This window comes from Hippopotamus amphibius, chromosome 12, assembly GCF_030028045.1.
Source record: "Hippopotamus amphibius kiboko isolate mHipAmp2 chromosome 12, mHipAmp2.hap2, whole genome shotgun sequence".
Lineage (NCBI taxonomy): Eukaryota > Metazoa > Chordata > Mammalia > Artiodactyla > Hippopotamidae > Hippopotamus > Hippopotamus amphibius.
This window is the reverse complement of record NC_080197.1, coordinates 25773507-25790542: the sequence shown is the minus strand read 5'-3', so window position 1 is coordinate 25790542 and position 17036 is coordinate 25773507. Positions and strand designations below refer to the sequence as shown.

The 17036-nt window shown below is 45.0% G+C and overlaps 1 protein-coding gene and 1 long non-coding RNA gene across 9 annotated transcripts in view; one reads left to right on the top strand and one right to left on the bottom strand.

Annotated features, from left to right (window-relative positions):
* Positions 1-775: 775 nt before the first annotated feature.
* LOC130833114 (uncharacterized) lies at positions 776-2066 on the bottom strand. 2 transcript variants are annotated; one of them, XR_009048420.1, is made up of 3 exons: positions 1959-2066; positions 1018-1159; positions 776-935 (listed from the first exon to the last, which is right to left on the bottom strand). It is a non-coding gene; the product is annotated as an uncharacterized LOC130833114 (long non-coding RNA). The 2 variants fall into 2 exon arrangements; XR_009048421.1 differs by lacking the exon at positions 1959-2066 and adding an exon at positions 1557-1677.
* A 151-nt stretch (positions 2067-2217) lies between these two features.
* Positions 2218-17036, top strand: part of RALY (RALY heterogeneous nuclear ribonucleoprotein) — an 85334-nt gene continuing 70515 nt past the window's right edge. For 2 of the 7 annotated variants that reach the window (XM_057702391.1, XM_057702387.1), the window contains exon 1: positions 2457-2725. The gene's annotated coding sequence lies outside the window, so the exon portion shown is untranslated. Of the gene's footprint in view, positions 2311-2456; positions 2726-3358; positions 3446-17036 lie in introns of those variants that run through there. The other 5 variants (XM_057702389.1, XM_057702390.1, XM_057702386.1 and 2 more) reach the window with 5 other exon arrangements.

Genomic DNA, 17036 nt, shown 5'->3' with positions numbered 1-17036 from the left:
TGTGGCTGGAGTAGAGTGAGAGGAGGTGAGAGCAATACGATAGGGGGTAAGGTCAGAAGAGTAGGAGGCAGGTCACACAGGCCCTTATAGGGCATGAACATAATCCTCAGTGCATGCAGGATGCCAGCAGGGAAGATGATGTCTCCTGCACAGGGAAGTTTTATAACTGAGGCCATGAACAGGAAGGGATGAGTGCTTCAACTTCCCTGATGGGGTGGGGGGACTGATGGGGGGGTCAGAGAAGGCCTCTCAGAGGAGGTGGTTCCTGAGCTGAGTGTTGAAGGATGAACAGGAAACATCTAGGCAGAAGGGAAGGAGCAATCCAAGTAGAGAAAGTGCCTTATCAGGGGGTGCTGAGAGATTGTGGTGTATTCAAACAAACAAGGTAAGGCTGGTATACAGAGAGGAAGGTGAGGAGCCAGGGAGTGGCCAGAAACAGAGCAAAGGAGGTAGGCAGGGACCAGATTCATTAAGTGGTTGATTGACTCATTCATTTCTTTACTGAAGTGTTTACTGAACACTAGGTCTGTGCACTAGGTCTGGTGACACAGTGATGCAAACAACAGTCAAAGATTCCTGGTCTCATGGAACTTACCTTCTAGTGAGGAACATGGGCAAAAACACACAAACAGATCAATACATGACAAGAAATGTCATGCAGGAAATGGCACCCAGCTCAATCTAGAGTACATCTTTAAGCTGGGTGTACAGGGAGGGCCTTTCTGAGGAGGTGATATTTGAATTTTAAAAAATATTTATTTATTTATTTGACTGCACCAGGTCTTATTTGCAGCATATGGGATCTTTAGTTGCGGCATGAGGGATCTAGTTCCCTGACCAGGGATGGAACCCAGGCCCCCCGTGCATTGGGAGCGTGGAGTCTTAACCAACAGGATCACCAGAGAAGTCCCAGGAAGTGATATTTAAGCAGAGACCTGAGGCATAAGAAGAAATCGGAAGTTAGAAGAGGTGGAGAAGAACGTTCTTGGCCTTGGCCTCAGTTATCATCTCTCTTACTTTGATTTTTCTTCCTTTTGAAGCAAGAGACGGAGGTCATCAAACAACAGAAGTGTAGCTATAACTGCTGGCCTGGCAGAGCCAGGCGGGATTCATTTCAGACTCTGCTTCGTGCTCAGGAATCCAGTCTCTTAGGCAGGTTCTGGGGGAAACGAGGTGAAAAATACAATCACAGAATCACAGGTCGAACGATGCTTGGGGAATCTGTCTTCCCAGCCTTCAGGGAAGTCTACAGCTGAGGACTGAAGGGTTTACGGTCCTCGTGTGCGCTGGGAAGACCCCTCCGGCTGTTCGTGAAGGCTGTAACACTGATTTAAGTGAGAGTTTTCGACAGGAGAACGCTATTCAGGAGAGAGGAAAAACATCCAAATCCAGATCCAATTATAAAACATTCCCTGCATCCCAAAAGGGTAAAGTTTCTTGAATTTAACCATTTTTTTTCTCAGTTGGAAGTGGCACCTCCTCCCCAGATCCGCCCGCGCGGCGACGTCTCCGCCCAGTCCCAAACGGCAGCGTGGATCTCCGCCCTGCCCACTCACCAGGTTCCCTTGAAAGTGAAAGGACCCGGCGCTCGGTCTTACTTCATCTCTTCCGCACCCCTCCGGCGCCGCCCACAGCCAGCTAGTTTGGGCCCCATCTCCAGGCCCCGCCCACTTCCAGCCCTATATTTCCACCCCCCAACCCCCTCGCCCTTTGGGTCACGCCTCCTTCCGGCTCCTCCCCAGAGTGGCCACCTTTGGGCCCCGCCGCTCTCGGCTCAGCTTCCGGGCCCGCCTCCTTCTGGCCCTCTTGAATCTTTCCTCCCTTTTGGGCTTCTCTTCAGCCCCGCCTCCAACACCCCCCACGCCCCGCTGAGGGCCCCTCCTCCCCCAAACTCTCCTGGGCCTCCCTCCACCCTTGACTCCTCCTCTGGGCTGGCCTGCCTTTAGTCCCGCCCATACCCCCCTCTTTTCGAGCACTGCCCAGCTTCCCGGCCTGGCGAGGCCGCCGCTATCTTCCATACTTTCCTCGCGCGCCACGCTTCCAGGCGTCGTCACCCTCTCAGCCCCGCCCCCCCTTAAGCTCGGTACTGGTGTAAGCTAGTCTCTCTTCCCGCCCAAGCCCCGCCTCCTCAGGCTCCCACCTCTGTCCTTCCTCCCCGTGAGGCCCCGCCCCGGCCCCGCCTTCCTCTTCTCCCCGCCGACGCTCTGGACCTTTCCAAAGCTAGGCTGAGGGGGTGGGAAGAACCCCTGTGCCTCGGGAGCCGGGCTGTGGCACGGCGGGGCTGCGGACTCCTCGCGCTTGAGTCGCCGGGTTCGTTTCTGGAGACAGAGGCGGGGGCAGCGGGTGGCGGGGCCCGGGCCGGAGTGGCGGGCGGGACCGAGCTGAGGGCCGGACGCCCCCACCCCCGCGCGCCTTAGTGGTGCCGGCCAAGGGAAGGACTCGCGGCTGCGAGGCTCGCACCGCTGTCAGTGCGGCGGAGTGCGCGAGCGGCGCGGGCGGAGGGCGGGCAGATCGGAGAGAAGCTGAGGGGGCGGTAGCGGCGGCGGGGGCGACTCCCGCGCGTGTGCTCAGCTCATCACGCTGCGGCCGGGGCCGCCTTCTTCCTCCCTCCCTCGCTCCCTCCCTTCCGCCCCCGAGTGCGGCGGCACCGCCTCCTTCCGCGCCGCGCGGCTTTCTCCAGACCTCTCAGCGCGGGTGAGTGGGGGTCGCAGGCGTCTCCTTAAAGGTACGGGGAGGGGGCGCTCCTTGTTCCTTTTCGGTCCCCCACCTCTTCGCGCGGACCGCTGCCTATTTTTAGAAACTCTTTCTTCGGCCCTTCGGGGAGTCCCGGGAGCCGGAGTAACTCCCGGCCCCCTCCCCCCGCACCTTCCCTCCCACCGGGCCCGCCGCCCTGGGTCGCCGGCCCGGCCCTCCCGCGCCCGCTCCCGGCCCCCTGGCGTTCCCTGCCCGCCTCCTCCCCGCGGGCCGGACGCGGGCCAGGAGTTGGCGGGGTGGGCCCGCGCCCTCTCGGAAGTTGGAGTCTTTTGTGCTCGCGCCCCGCCCCGGCCCGCGAGGGGAGGAGGGGGGAGCGGAGGCCGCGCCGGGGAGGCCTCGGGCGGGCCCGGCCCCGGCTCTGGCCGCGGCCCCGTCCTTCTTCCGGCTCTCCCTCTCGGCCTGGGTGTGCGGGTTCCAGGTGGCGCGCAGAACGGGTCTCGCCTCGCTCCTCACGGGCCTGAGCGCCTCCTCGGCCCCCCTCTCCCGATCCTGGGCTCGCTGCACACCTTGGGCTTATAGAGGAACAACAGCAGGCCCTGGAGCTGCGGCCGTGTGCGGCGCTTCACGCAGCCTTTTCGCCGCCGAGCCTCAGTTTGCCTTCCAGTGAACAGGAAGAAACAAAGTCGCCTCGCGGGGTGTTGTGGATTCGGGGAGGAAACTAATGTGTGAGAGAAGTGTTTAATACCAACAGGTAACATTGAATGGACTTGACTCAGGAACTTCGCAAGCCTTATTTCATACAGTGCTCACGACGGCCTTCCGAGGTTATCCCCGTTTACCAAAGCAGAAGTGCAGGCGCGGAGAGGTTAAATAATGTGTTCCAAATCACAGTTGCTAGCCACAGAAGTGTACAGCCGTAGTGCTGGTACCTGTTGTTTATTTCTTAGTGTGAGCTTGTGTAGTCTCTTAGTGCAGAACGGATTTTGAGTCACATCGTTAGTTGAGCGACCTAACTCCGTTCTCCCTGATTCCTGGGCTAGTGTCCACTGTGGATGTAATCCCATTCTGGATCTGTGGGACGTCGGAGGGAAAGGAAGTTAGGAATTTCTTCCTAATATTACCCGTTAAAAGTTGATGGATGTAGAGGACTCCAGATCTGAAGCACAACTGCAGTTCCCTGGAGTTTTGGCTCAAGGAGGCAGTTAAAGCAGTGAGGTCCATCTTTTTGTGGCATGTTCCTCCTCCCAAACCTTGCTTGTTCTCCTTAATGTTTAGATTTATAGCTCCTGTTTGGGGGAGGGGGAGCAGAAAAGTGGCTCAAGTCAATTGCTTCAACTCCCTGCCTTCCCATAGACATTTATTTCTCTTATTTTCAGATAAGGCCTGGGGGGGTGGGTGGTAACAGTGAACTAAGATTAACTGTGGCAGGTGTTCTAGTTTTCCAGTGTGTTTGATTCCTGGTGTCTAAAGACCAGTCAGGGAGTTCCTAGGCCAGGTCTTGAGGAGTCTCCTGATGTTTGCTTTAGTTTTTTGGAGTTTGGGGGTCTGCTGTACTCTCCCGTTTCCAAGATTCTGGATTTAGGAGTAGTGGTATATAGGGTCTGGAAGGGGTGTTATCTGGTCTAACTTTTTATCTGCCTTTTCCCTCCTTCTTGTTTACTGAACCTTGGAAAAGGGAAGTAAGTTGTCTAAATTCACATACTGCTTTAGTAACAGAATCAGAACTAGAATTCCAGTCTTCTGACTCCCAGGCCAGTAATATATTTTTTTAACTTTTTACTTTTTTATTTTTTACAATAAACTGCATATATTTAGTGTACAATTTGGTATCCCAATCTCCAATTCATTCCCCCCCCCCAACCCTCCCCGCTTTCCTCACTTGGTGTCCATATGTTTGTTCTCTGCATCTGTGTCTCTGTTTCTGCCTTGCAAACCAGTTGACTTGTACCATTTTTCTATAGTCCACATATATGTGTTAATATACAATATTTGTTTTTCTCTTTCTGACTCACTTCACTCTGTATGACAGTCTCTAGGTCCATCCATGTCTCTAAAAATGTCCCAGTTTCATTGTTTTTTTACAGCTGAGTAATATTCCATTGTATGTATGTACCACATCTTCTTTATCCATTCATCTATTGATGGACATTTAGGTTGCTTCCATGTCCTGGCTGTTGTAAATAGTGCTGCAATGAACATTGGAGTGCATGTGTCTTTTTGAATTATGGTGTTCTCTGGGTATATGCCCAGTAGTGGGTTTGCTGGGTCATACGGTAGTTCTCTTTTTAGTTTTGCAAGGAACCTCCATACTGTTTTCCATAGTAGCCGTATCAATTTGGCCAGTAATATTTTTATTTCTGCCATACCTTGCCACCTTTTGAAAGAGCACTAAACTACTTACTCAGGTGTTAAGACCAGGAATCCCGAGTATATTGAAATCACAAGGAAGTTGTTTAGTCCCAGCATTAAAAGGAGGCCAGGTTTTGTGCACAGGAGTACCAGTTCTCATAAGTCACCATTTTATTGTATAGCACTTTATTTATGGTTTATAGTTCTCTTTTGTAACCATTATCTGATTTCATTTCTCATCCAGTTCTCTGAGGGAGCTCACAGAGTTTGGTTGCTATCTCCTTTTTACAGCTCTGATTGAGAATTGAGACATAGCAAGGTTAGGGCACTTGCCTTACTTAGATCACCGAATTAACAAGTGGTGAGGACAGGACATCTCATGGGCAAAGGATTTGATTTGATGTGGCATCAGGAACTCAGCCACTCACTGTGGCTCTCTGAGTCTCAGTTTCCTTAACTGTAAACTCTCACAGGGTTGTGTGGGGACTATGAAAAATGGCTATGAAAGTGCATTGTAGTAGGCTAACATTTATTAAGTACTTTCCACGTACCAGTCACTGGACTAAGGACTTTCTGTTGGAGTATCTCATTTAGTCCTCAGAGCTACTGTACGAATTAGGTACTATTGTTAAACCCATTTTGCAGAAGAAACAGGGTTAGAGAGGTTACGTAACTTGCTCAGGATCTTGTAATTGATAACTGCAGACAATATAACTTTAAAGCTGGTATGTTTTTTATTTACTTATTTTGTAAAAATACACGAGATAAAACTCACCATTTAGTTATTTTTTTTATTTTTATTATTTATTTATTTATTTTTTTTGGGGGGGGGGTCATTTAGTTATTTTTAAATGTACAGTTCTGTGCCGTTAAATATATTCACACTGTTGTGCATCCTTCACCACTGTCCATGCCTAGAACTTTCGCATCTTCCTCAGCTGAAACTCTGTATAAACACTTACTTCCTAGTCCCCTCTCCCTCCTGGCAACCATCATTCTATTTTCTGTCTTTATGGATTTGAGTGCTCTAGGTACCTCATGTAAATGGAATCCTACAGTATTTGTCCTTTTGTGACTGGCAAAGCTGGCACTCTTAGGGCCTCCCTTAAGCCCAGGAAGCTTTGTAAATGCAAAATGATTATTAGTCCTTACCTGCAGTAGGGTGTGGCATGCAGCTTCAGAGCAAGAACTTAGGCCTGGTTGTATCCCTCTGGTTAAGCTTCCCTGCCCCCTTCTTTTTTGGAGATTTCTGCTTGCCCCTTCTGTATCTTGCAAAGGGAACTCCTGCTCTAGAAATAGAACCCAGAGGACTGTCCACCCTTGCTTTGTTTGCATCTTCCTTTCTGGCTCTCCTGGGTTTGGGCATATGGGGCTTCCGTGATCAAGAATAGCAGTGCTGTGACAGCAGCTCGGATCAGAACTACTCAGGACGAGTAAATGGATTACCTTATGAAATTCTCCCTCTCTGTGCCCTTCTCGTTCCATAAAGGCACACAAAAGGGATTAGCTTTTGGGTTCCTAGAGGATTTTTATGGATGCTCATTGCTTGCAGGTGGAATTAAATGCTGCATTTAGCCTTTCAAATTTCCCTTTGGTTTGCTTCTGTGTCTTTGTGTGTTTTGTGGGGTGTAGTGGTGGGATGTGGTGTTTATGTTTGTGAAGTGTAGTTGGAATTTTGTCCTGATGCCAACAGGGATTGGGATGGGAGGTGTTCCAGAGATGGGTAATAGGGCAGTAGACACAGATCTGAGCATGTTGCACTTCCCTTAGAAATCTGATGGCCCAACATTGCCTACATAGTAAAGTTCAAACCCCTGAGTGTGATAATCAGGTCAGAGTGTATTGAATTGTTTATTGGATAAAATCTTGTAGTTGAGGGACTTAAAGTCACGTAGACCAGCTGACCACCTGGCGAACATTTGAATAGACTGTTGAGATTCTGTTTCATTGGGCACCTCATTATTGGAAGGTTTTCCATTTATGGAACAGTTATTAAGTGTCTGCCATGCACGGTACTAAGCTTGGGAATTTGGGTGTCGCGGGGGAAGACAGGCAAGGAAGCAAGCAGTGTGAAAAGTGTTGTGACAGGGGCAAGCACCATGAGAGCACAGAGGAATGGAACTAATCCAGGGTTGGGGGGTGGTCCTTGGAGAAATTGGCTAAGCCTAGACCTCAGAGAAAAGACTAAGCCAGGAAATGAAGAGATTTGGGGAGCTGAGGAGGAAACAGGTAAGGTTGTTCTAGGCAGAAGGAATAGCAGGTCTAGAGATAGTGGTGGTAATAGGTGAAACTTTTGGCCATTTACTGTATCTACCAGGTACCATTCTAAGCATTTAACATGTGCTAACTCATTTCTTTCCATAACCACCTTGAGAGGTATATGCTATAATTATTTTCTGTAGGTGAGGAAACAAACCCAGAGGGGTTAAGTAAGTTTCTCAAGATTTGTGGGTGGAGCATAAAGCATGAGATGGGTGGATGTGGCAAGATATGAGGCTGGCAAGGTAGGCAGAGCAGGGGCCAAGTCATGAAAGGGTCTTATTGCCTAGGTTGAAGAGTTTGGATTTCATTTTGGTGAGGGGACCACGATCCTGTATGCATTTTAGAAGGATATCAATGGCTATTTGGGGGAATGGATTGGAGGGCTAGAGCACTAGGGCCAAAGAGACCAGTTAGGAGGCTTTTGTAGTAATTCGGGCAAGTGGTAATGGTGTTTCCAATGAAGGGTATGTGTGTGAGTAAGTAGAAAAAAGAAGATGGAATTGAGTTATGAGACACAATCAGAGATTGTTGGTGTGGAGGGTAAGGAAGAAATCAAGACTTCTAGATTTCTACCTGGTGCAGTTGTATAGATGGCGATGCTATTTATTGAGGTGAGGACACAGGAGAAGAGGGTGGGGGGAGGATTTCTCATGCAGGGTCTTCTTACATCTGCTTTCATTTATCTTCATCCAGTTATTGATCATAGTTCTCCAAGGGAAGGGGAAACAGGGATGAGGGAGAGTATGGCACAGCAAATTTGGTAACTATTGCTGGCTAAACTGGATGACGTAGACATTAGTTTTGGAAAGGAGGAAATAATTAGATCCTAGGCATCCAGACCAGCTTTGTTTGGCTTTAACATAAGCAGTCATAAGGGTATGTGTGTGCGTATGTGGAAAAAAGAAGATGGAATTGAGTTTTGAGACACAATCAAAGACTGCTTATATTGAAGCCAAGGAAAGCGTATGTTTTCGCCAGACAACATCCTTTGGCATTGCTCGCTCCATGTACTAGTGTCCCTCTCTAATTCACCTCTGCTTACTCTGCGAGGCACTGGGGAAGCAAAGATGAGTAAAACAGCTTGAGAAGCTTGCATTCCCAAGGGCAGCAGATCTCAGTAGCTTAAATACCGTAATGGAGGGGAGAGATGGGGTGGACAGGATGGGGAGGGACCAGGAAGGGTTCTCATTAGGGGCAGGAGTCAGGAGACCATGCTCTGTGTGTCACTCTTTTCCTCAGGTGGCAAAGGGCCAGGTTTATTCATTTGAATAACAATGGAAAATAATGACTAGATGACCCCCAGGGTCCCTTCTAGCAAGAACATTTTATGATTCTAGATGATGATTTAGACAGTATATCTCTTGGAGAGGTATTTTCTTCCTTTCTCTTCCCTCCCTCTTCCTCTCCTCCTCTTTCTTCCTTAGGGAGTGATAGGAGTGTAGGGGTGGAGAAAGGGTTTTCACACGAGTGTCTATGAAAACCTAGTTTTATTCAATTTATTTTTTTATTTTTTTATTTTTTTGGGGGTACACCAGGTTCAATCATCTGTTTTTATACACATATCCCCGTATTCCCTCCCTTCCTTGACTCCCCCCCCTCGAGTCCCCCAGTTTTATTCAATTTTAGCTTTATATATAAAGTATACAACTGGAGGGGAGAAGATGGCAGCAGTAATGTTAGCCTGCTGTCTTACAACTTCCCCTGGGTACTGTACAGAAAGTTTCAGACCCGTGATGGGATGCAGCTCACAGACTCTCAGGACTAGAGAGAAAGGGGCAGTGGGATAAATTGTGAGCCTAGTCATGAGCCTGAGGATATTTGGTCTGGTCCCTGCTACTAATTTGGTGTATGGGCTTGGCAAGCCCCTTTCCTTGTCTGGTCCTTTTGTTTCATAAAATAATCAGAGGGTCAAAGGGTGAGGCCTGGGGACAGAAAAAGGGTTGGAAGTTCCTCTCTAGTGAGGAATAACTATCGAATAACTGGAGACAGGCATCTGCCCAAGTATTGTTAGTTATCTCTTCTCACTGTTTCTACAGCCCTTCCTCTTTCCTCAGTCTTTCTGTCACTTAATAATGGCCTCCGTATGTATAAGTGTGTTGTACCTCCTGGGAGGAGGGGAGGAAGGATGGGATATTATCCCCAGGTTCTAGTCTGTATCCCCAAGGAGCCATTCAGGCTGTCTGCTGCCCCCTGCTCTCTATGCTGGGGTAGGGATTGGGAGTTTTTGGTTGAGTACTCTGGCTTTCTTAGGCTCAGACATATGTATTTGGAGTGCTCCACTAAAGTGCAAATCTGGCCATCCTCCCAACATGCCCAGTGCAGTTCCACTGAGGGAGAATAGCATTCAGTGGGTTTTTGATACTTGCCAAACTCACGTTAATTGTAATTACCTAATACTCCCTAAGATCTCAGTTTTCCTGTCTGTAAAACAGTGCTGTTGGACTGGATAATCTTGAGTCATACTTTTACCTCTTGAGGGTCTGAATATCTGGTTTTATGGCAGTGACTTGAGAATTCATCTCTGGAAGGAGAAGGGGCTTTGTTAGCGTATTGAGAGTATCTCACAGGGTTAAATTCTGGGTTCACAGATACCTTTCAGTATATAAACAGATGGATATTGCTTTTTAGAGTGGACATATTGCTGAAAAATTGGTTGTGAGAATAATTTACCAAATTGTCTACTGAGTTGCGTCATAAACTTGGAGCTCTTGTCCCATGGGACAGACTTGGAGTCCAAGACTAAAAAGTTATATTTAAATATGTAGCAAACTGTTTAAAATCATAGAATAAAAGGAGAAAAAAAAAAGCCACTATAAGATGCCCAAACACCACTAGGACTGAAAAAACACCAGATCAGAAATTTGCATTTCCTTAGAGCTTTGGCTTTATGAGGTAGATACCTCTGCTGAGGTTACCTGGCCCTTGGAATGCCATCTGTAGAGCCTGAATAGTTCTGTTTATTTGTCAAGGTAAGAATCATTGCATTGTCCCAGTATAAGTATTCTCATTTAAAAGGTCAGATTTAGTGTTGTTGGCCAGGTTTTCTTCATTTCAGAGGTGTTTATCTGGTGTTTAGCTGTCTCCTGTTTGTTTTATTAAGGATTTCACTAAGCCTAGTTAAAGGTAGTGTTTGCATGGTGCCTGTTGATCTATTTATCTAGTTTCCTTTGTAATTCTTTGTGCTAGTGAAAGCAATCTCAGCAGTAGATTTAAAAGAATCATTTCCATAACTCATTATTTCTCTAGGTCTGGGTTTCCTTTCTGGAAGGTATGATCATGCTACACTGAGAAGTCAAATGTTCTCTGCTTACATGGACTATGTTAAGACTTTGGGCCTTTGTTCTTCCAGATAGCTGTAAGCTGGCACTGAAGAATGGTGCTCTCAATATAATAATGATAGCTGTGCCTGAATCAGTTGAAAACAAGAATAACTTTTCTTCATACCTTAAAGACTCACCCTAAATTGATTTTTCACACCAATTACAATGAACTCTTACTAAAATTAGGGTCTTAGTTAGAGTTACCATGCTAAGTAGGTTACCTAGCTGCTGTAGCAAGATTATGCTTGGAAGTCTATTTTTCATCCCTAAGTTCAACCATTTGTTCCAGGAATTTGGAGTACCTACTGTGTGTTCTCCCTATGGAGAACATAAAAAACAAACAAGACATGATTCTTGCCCTCAAATTACATTTAGTCTGGAGAGGGAGACAGATAAGTACAACAGGTCCTAGCTTATTCTTACCCCTGCTGCCTTGGCCCAGATATTTTAGTTGAGGGTTCAGACTGGAAATAGCAGAATTGATGGATGTATCACTAGGCAAGGAGACCTATTTGAATATCTGACTTATAGTGTTTCAGTTTGTTTTTGGCCTTCCCTCCCTTGCTTCCTTTCTAATGCCTGTTATCTAGATTTTCTCTGTTGCTGAGGTGTCCAGCAGCTAGTATGTAAAGTCGAGAACCTTGGAGTAGGGAATAACATTGTCCTTCAGGTTTGGGTGTCCAGACATCTGTCTAGTGCTATCCCTGTTCTTCTCACATCAGTTCTTTGGCTGGTTTCCAGAAAGAGTTGATACTGTCTAGCTTCTTATTTAGGAATGAAGAAAATTGTTTCATATTGAGTTATTTTAAGTGTTATACTCCGTTTTGAAATAAAATAGCTCTTTATTTTGCTTGCAAATGGAATTATTTGAGGTGTGGTTTCTGGCATTTGATCAGGTTTTTTTTTGTTTTTTTGTTTTTCTCTTTGGCTGTGCCATGCAGCTTGTAGGATCTTAGTTCCCTGACCAGTATTGAACCCAGGTGCTCCGCATTGAGAGGGAGGAGTCTGAACCGCTGGACTGCCAGGGATTTCCCATTTGATCATTTTTGACTTATTAATTATGACTAAGCTGTGGTTCTCGAAGCCCATTTCTAATATCTCTGCCAGCCTTCTTTGAACACTTTGCAGCATGGAGTCTTAGGAAATGAAGGGAACATTGAGCTTACCCTGTCTTGAAGGGCTCTTCTTCTTCACTTGTCTCTACCCTCAAAAAAGAAATGTTATTTGGGATGCTGTGTTGTGTTCATGATTTCTTCCAACAATTTAGCATTGCCTGTGAGGTCTAAAAGAAGAGAGACTATGCCTGTGTTCATCCTCAGAGGGTGGGGACAATATTGAAATCAATCGGCCAAGCTGTATAGAGCCCACTGAATGCCTTCCTTGGTGTTGTGAGGGATGTAAATGTGTAAAACATACTCCTCTCTTCAGGAAACCTATGGTCTCTTTGGAGAGATAAGGTAATCATGAAGTTGTAGGTGATAATAAGGCAGTTTGGCTTGGGAGAGCTTGGTTTGGAAGACTAAGGTCTTACTCTTGTTCTCTGGAACTAATTCAGCCAGGAAAACTGGAATAAGTAATTTCCCCCTCTCTGAACCTCCATTTTTTTCATCTATAAAATGGGGTTAATAATCCATATCTTGCCTTCCTCACAGTGTTACTGTGAGGAGCAAGTTAGATATTACTAAAAGTGCATTATAAAACCAGATGATTTTATTTGTGAAGAATTTATATGTGAAGAATCCATGAGTCATTTGTCAGAGGTAGTAGGTAAATAGCAGAGTTTTCTATAGAAGGGGAGATCTCTCTGGGCTGGGTGATCAGGAAGAGTGGTCTGGACAAGCCTTGGGATTGGGAGAAAGAATGCTGGGAGCATTTAGAGAGAGGCAGTGATGGAGCAAAGGGCTGTAGGCAGAACTGTTAAAGGGCAACAATGAGGGTTCTCCAACCACATACTCAAGTCAGAGGGTTCAGCTCTAGTAGTTATTGACAAACAGTTTTCAGAGGCCTACCAGATCATACTCTCATCTGCTGTGTATGAGAGAATTCCTGTTGCTCTGCATCCTTGTCAACACTTAGCATTATCTGTCTTTTTCATTTTATGTCATTCTGATTGGTGTGTAGTTATAGAAGTGAATTGTAAGAACCATGATATGAACTCTCAGGTAGCAGTACCATAAAGGGGTAAAGTGATTGGGAATTTCAGAGGAGGGCGAGATTGCTTCATTTGTGGGTGTGTGGTGCCTAGGGAACATTTATGGAGGAGTGAGCATTTGAGCTGGGCCTTGTAGGATAAGGATAGTGACCATGTATTATCCAGGACCATCCCAATTTCTGATATTCTGTCTGGTTGTGCTTAGGAATTATGAAACACCAATATTTCTATGTCTGGGCCAGATCTCCCAGACTACCTAGAAGCAGCACCCAGATATCTTTTCTCAGTTGCAGTGCTTCTCTCCCCTCACCCTTTGTTTCCAGAAAGTATGGTCACAGGAGATTTAGGCTCCAGAGATGGAGAGAGGACATTCTGTGCAATGGAAACCAGTTGAGCAGAAGTACAGATGAGTGACTAGATCAAGCAACATCCATATTCCTGCTAATGAGCAGAGTGGGGAGGACGTGTCCCATAATTTGGGGGTGGGTGATGCCTTTTCATAGTCTCCTTGAGCAGGTGGAAAAGGTAATAATATTCCCAAGCCAGTTTGTATTTAAATGGATAGAAGGATGAGAATGACTCTTTGCCTATAATTACATCATTTCAGGGAAGAAATTAATCCAGCAGTCATACTTGAAGTATGTCAAAAGAGAGTTTGTCTTTTAAAATGGAGGGGGAGGAAGGGGAATGACAAGACCTAAAGAGCTTAGTCTCTCAGCACTCCTCTATTACTTGTATATTTGTTCAGGGAAAAAATTGCCATTTCTTTGTCAGCTTTTATCCTGCCTGGTGGACCCTAGCTTGGTGTTTATTTTCTGTAGTTTTACCAAATCACTTTGAAGGCTGGCGTGACCATTGATCATGTCTTAGAGCCTTTCTTCTTTGTTCTGTCAGCAAATATTAGAAAATGTACCTTAAATTACCTGGTTTTGGGAAACAAGGTGGTCCTGCCTGCTCCTGGAGAGGCATGTTAAACATTAGTCAGCTCCTGATCCTGTATTAGGTCCTGGGGTATTTGTCAGGAGGCATTGGGGATGTTAGAGCTGCCAATGGGGACATTGACCAGAGGGTATCTAGGCCTTCTGTAAAGGAGACTTGTCAAGTAGTTGATTAAAAATCTGACCTGGGTTCTAGACCTAATTCTGCTGTTTATATTAATAATAGTTGCCATGACTTGGGTGCCCACTGTGTTGAGATATCATACTGGTACCTTGTGTTCATACTAATAGAGTTGATATTTACTGAAGGTTACTATGTGCTGAGCCCTTTGTATGTTTTGTGTGTGTGTGTAATCTTTATAATATAAATTTATATGTAATCTTAGATAAGGGATGTTTTATATGTAAAATTTATATATAAGACATTTACATATAAAAATTTAATATATTTTATATAAATTTAAATATATCTAAATATATATTAAAAATCATGCTCATGTCAACCCTAGGAAGTAGGTTCTTTTGTTCCTCATCATATAGGTAAGAAACTGAGACACCAGTAGGTTAAGAAATATGCCCACAGTCACACTGCTAGTAAATGGAGTTGCTAGGATTTAAACCTAACCTAATGTTTATTTTTAATATGGAAACTTTAAAACATATACAAAGTAGACAGAATAGGTTGAAGCATGATGTACTCATCATTCAGCTTCAATAGTTATCTATTCATAGTTAGTCTTATTTCATTTATACCCTTCTCCTCATCCTATGCTTTGAAACCTAGTGATCATATTTTGTCCGTAAGTATTTCACAGTGTGTTTTTTTTTTAAATTTTAAACTTTTCATTGTGGTAAAATATATATAATTTAAAAGTCACCATTTTAGCCGTATAGTTCAGTGGCATTCAGTACGTTCACATCATTGTGCAACCATCACCACTCCAGATACTTCTTTTCTTAAAAAAGGTTTTACAGTGTATTTCTAAAAGATGATTTCATAAAACACAACCTTTATCACACCTTATAAAATTTAATAATTCCTTAATACCATCAAAATCCAGATTGCATTCAAATTTCCAATTGTCTTATAGATGTCACAGTCTTAATTTTTACAGTTTGATTTAGGACTTATATAAGGTCCATTCATTGTAATTGGTGGTTATGTCTTTTAAGTCTTTTTTTAATTTATAAGTTCACTTTTTTACCCTATTTGTTGAAGGAACTGAATTGTTTTTCCTATATAAATTTTGCTCAATGCATGTGTGTGGTGTGTTTAATATGTTTCTCTATCCCCTGTATTTCCTGTAAATTTGTGGTTGTATCTAGAGGGCAGTATCGCTTAATCCTCATAGCAGCCCTACAAAAATAGGTATTCTTATTTTGCAGATGAGAAAACGGACTGAGAAAGGTTGCGTAACTTGCCCAAGGCCTCACAGCAACCTTGGATTTGAACAGACCTTTTTGCCTTCAAAGCCTATGATCTTTCCTTTTCATGATTCACCCATTCTGTGAGCTTGAGCAAATCATTTTCAGTTCTGTGGGCCTTAGTTTCTTTCTGTGCACTGAGGGCTCTTACAGGAGTAGTATTCCATGTGCCTGTGACCATTTTAGTGCCCACCATTTGACGGCATACTAGCTGCTGTGGGTGATACTCACATGAATGAGACTATTTTCAAGGAGCACGTAGTCAGCCAGGGACTGAGGACCATACCCTGTTTCAGACATGGAGCCTGTTTTGGCCATTGTGGGGCTGTAGGATTGTTAATCCCCCATAGGATTCCTAACTAACCTCCCTACATCCTGTCTTGCCCTCTTTCAAGCCGTGCTTCTCTCTGCTGCCAGGTGGCTTTTCCTAAAAATTGTTTTTGTTGTGTTCTCACTGCTCATAAATCCAGGTTGAGGGATCTGGTAAATAAGAAACAAAGTTTTTCCAGCAATAAACCTTCCCTCCTTGGATTGAGTTACTATTTCAAGGGCAGCTAGTCTTTTTCTTTTTGTTTGGCAAAGGTGTTATTGCTTTTATGAAAATGGAATCTGGAGATGATAGAATAATGATGGAGTGAAACATGAGAAATGCCATCTTGATTCAGGGGAGAGCATACATTTAGCATTGTACTGTTTACTTCCAAGGACATCTGACTGTAATGGGGCAGTTGTGCTGTTTTGCAAAGAAAAGGAACTTTTAATTGGTGGAGTCCAGGGAGAAGAGTTTTAAAGGTATCCTTTTGGGATGCCTTCATCTCATTGGCTAACCAAGCCATTAAAATGAATGTGGTATATAGGAGTGGAGTCAAGCAGAGCAGTGTTTTGGGTCTGTAGTAATTTGGGTAGCAGACAGGTGGCACTGGGGTCCAGGTTGACATACTACTGATATAGGTAATAAATTCAAAAGTCAGGAGAAATAAAGTTTAGGGCATTTGTATCACTGGAGTGCCTTGCATATAATAGTTACCCAATATCTTTTTAAAGTCTTTAAAATAAATACTTTGACAGTGGATCAAGCTGGAGGAGAAGGCTGTGAAATCATGGATTCTAAAGCTCAGGATCCAAGTGGTCTAGGACCCTGGATAGCTCCTTGGAAAAGCAGTTCCTCTGACAGTAGTTAGGATTCCTTAGGGGACTCCTAAGTCCATTCCGTTTCAGATCTTTCAGAGGATCTTACCCTCTAGATCAGAGGTTGTGGGTTGGCAGTGTCTTGGATTGTGTCTAACCTGCAGTGTATTTGTTTTGAGTTGGACTGCAGCCTGGGGAGATTAGAGCTTTCAGTGAAGATACTGTGTATGAGATCAGAGGCCCTGGTGTGTAGGCGATGAGAGTAACTGATTTCTCCTCAAGAGGAAGTAGGATTTTTGAGGAAGTAGCAGGGGCTGGATCCTGATTCTGACCATGAGCATTTTCCTGTTCACAGGAGTAGCAATAGTCCCCAGCTATTCTACAGGCTTTACTCTTAAGCCTTCCACCAGGGACTCCTTGTGTCATAATTGGCACTGGGCCAGTTTGGCAAAATGCTTGAGTTTACAGAATCATGTTCTTCATTTCTCTCCCTCATTCCACATGCTACTTCCTTATTGGCTGACTCTTTTAGATAGAGCATATTTATTCTCAGGTTTGTCGAAGCCCACATCACTTGCTGTTGTTTCTTTGCTACCCAAGCCCGGTGCTAGTTGCCATTTATCACCAGGCTACACTTTTTTCTTTGAAACACTTGGTCACCTGTACTTATTTTTGCTACCTGCTTGGTCCCTCTGGGCCAACTCAGCACTAGATGGAACTCTCTAATATTGATGGGACTTCACCCAGTTACAGAGCTCTTAGTCCCTG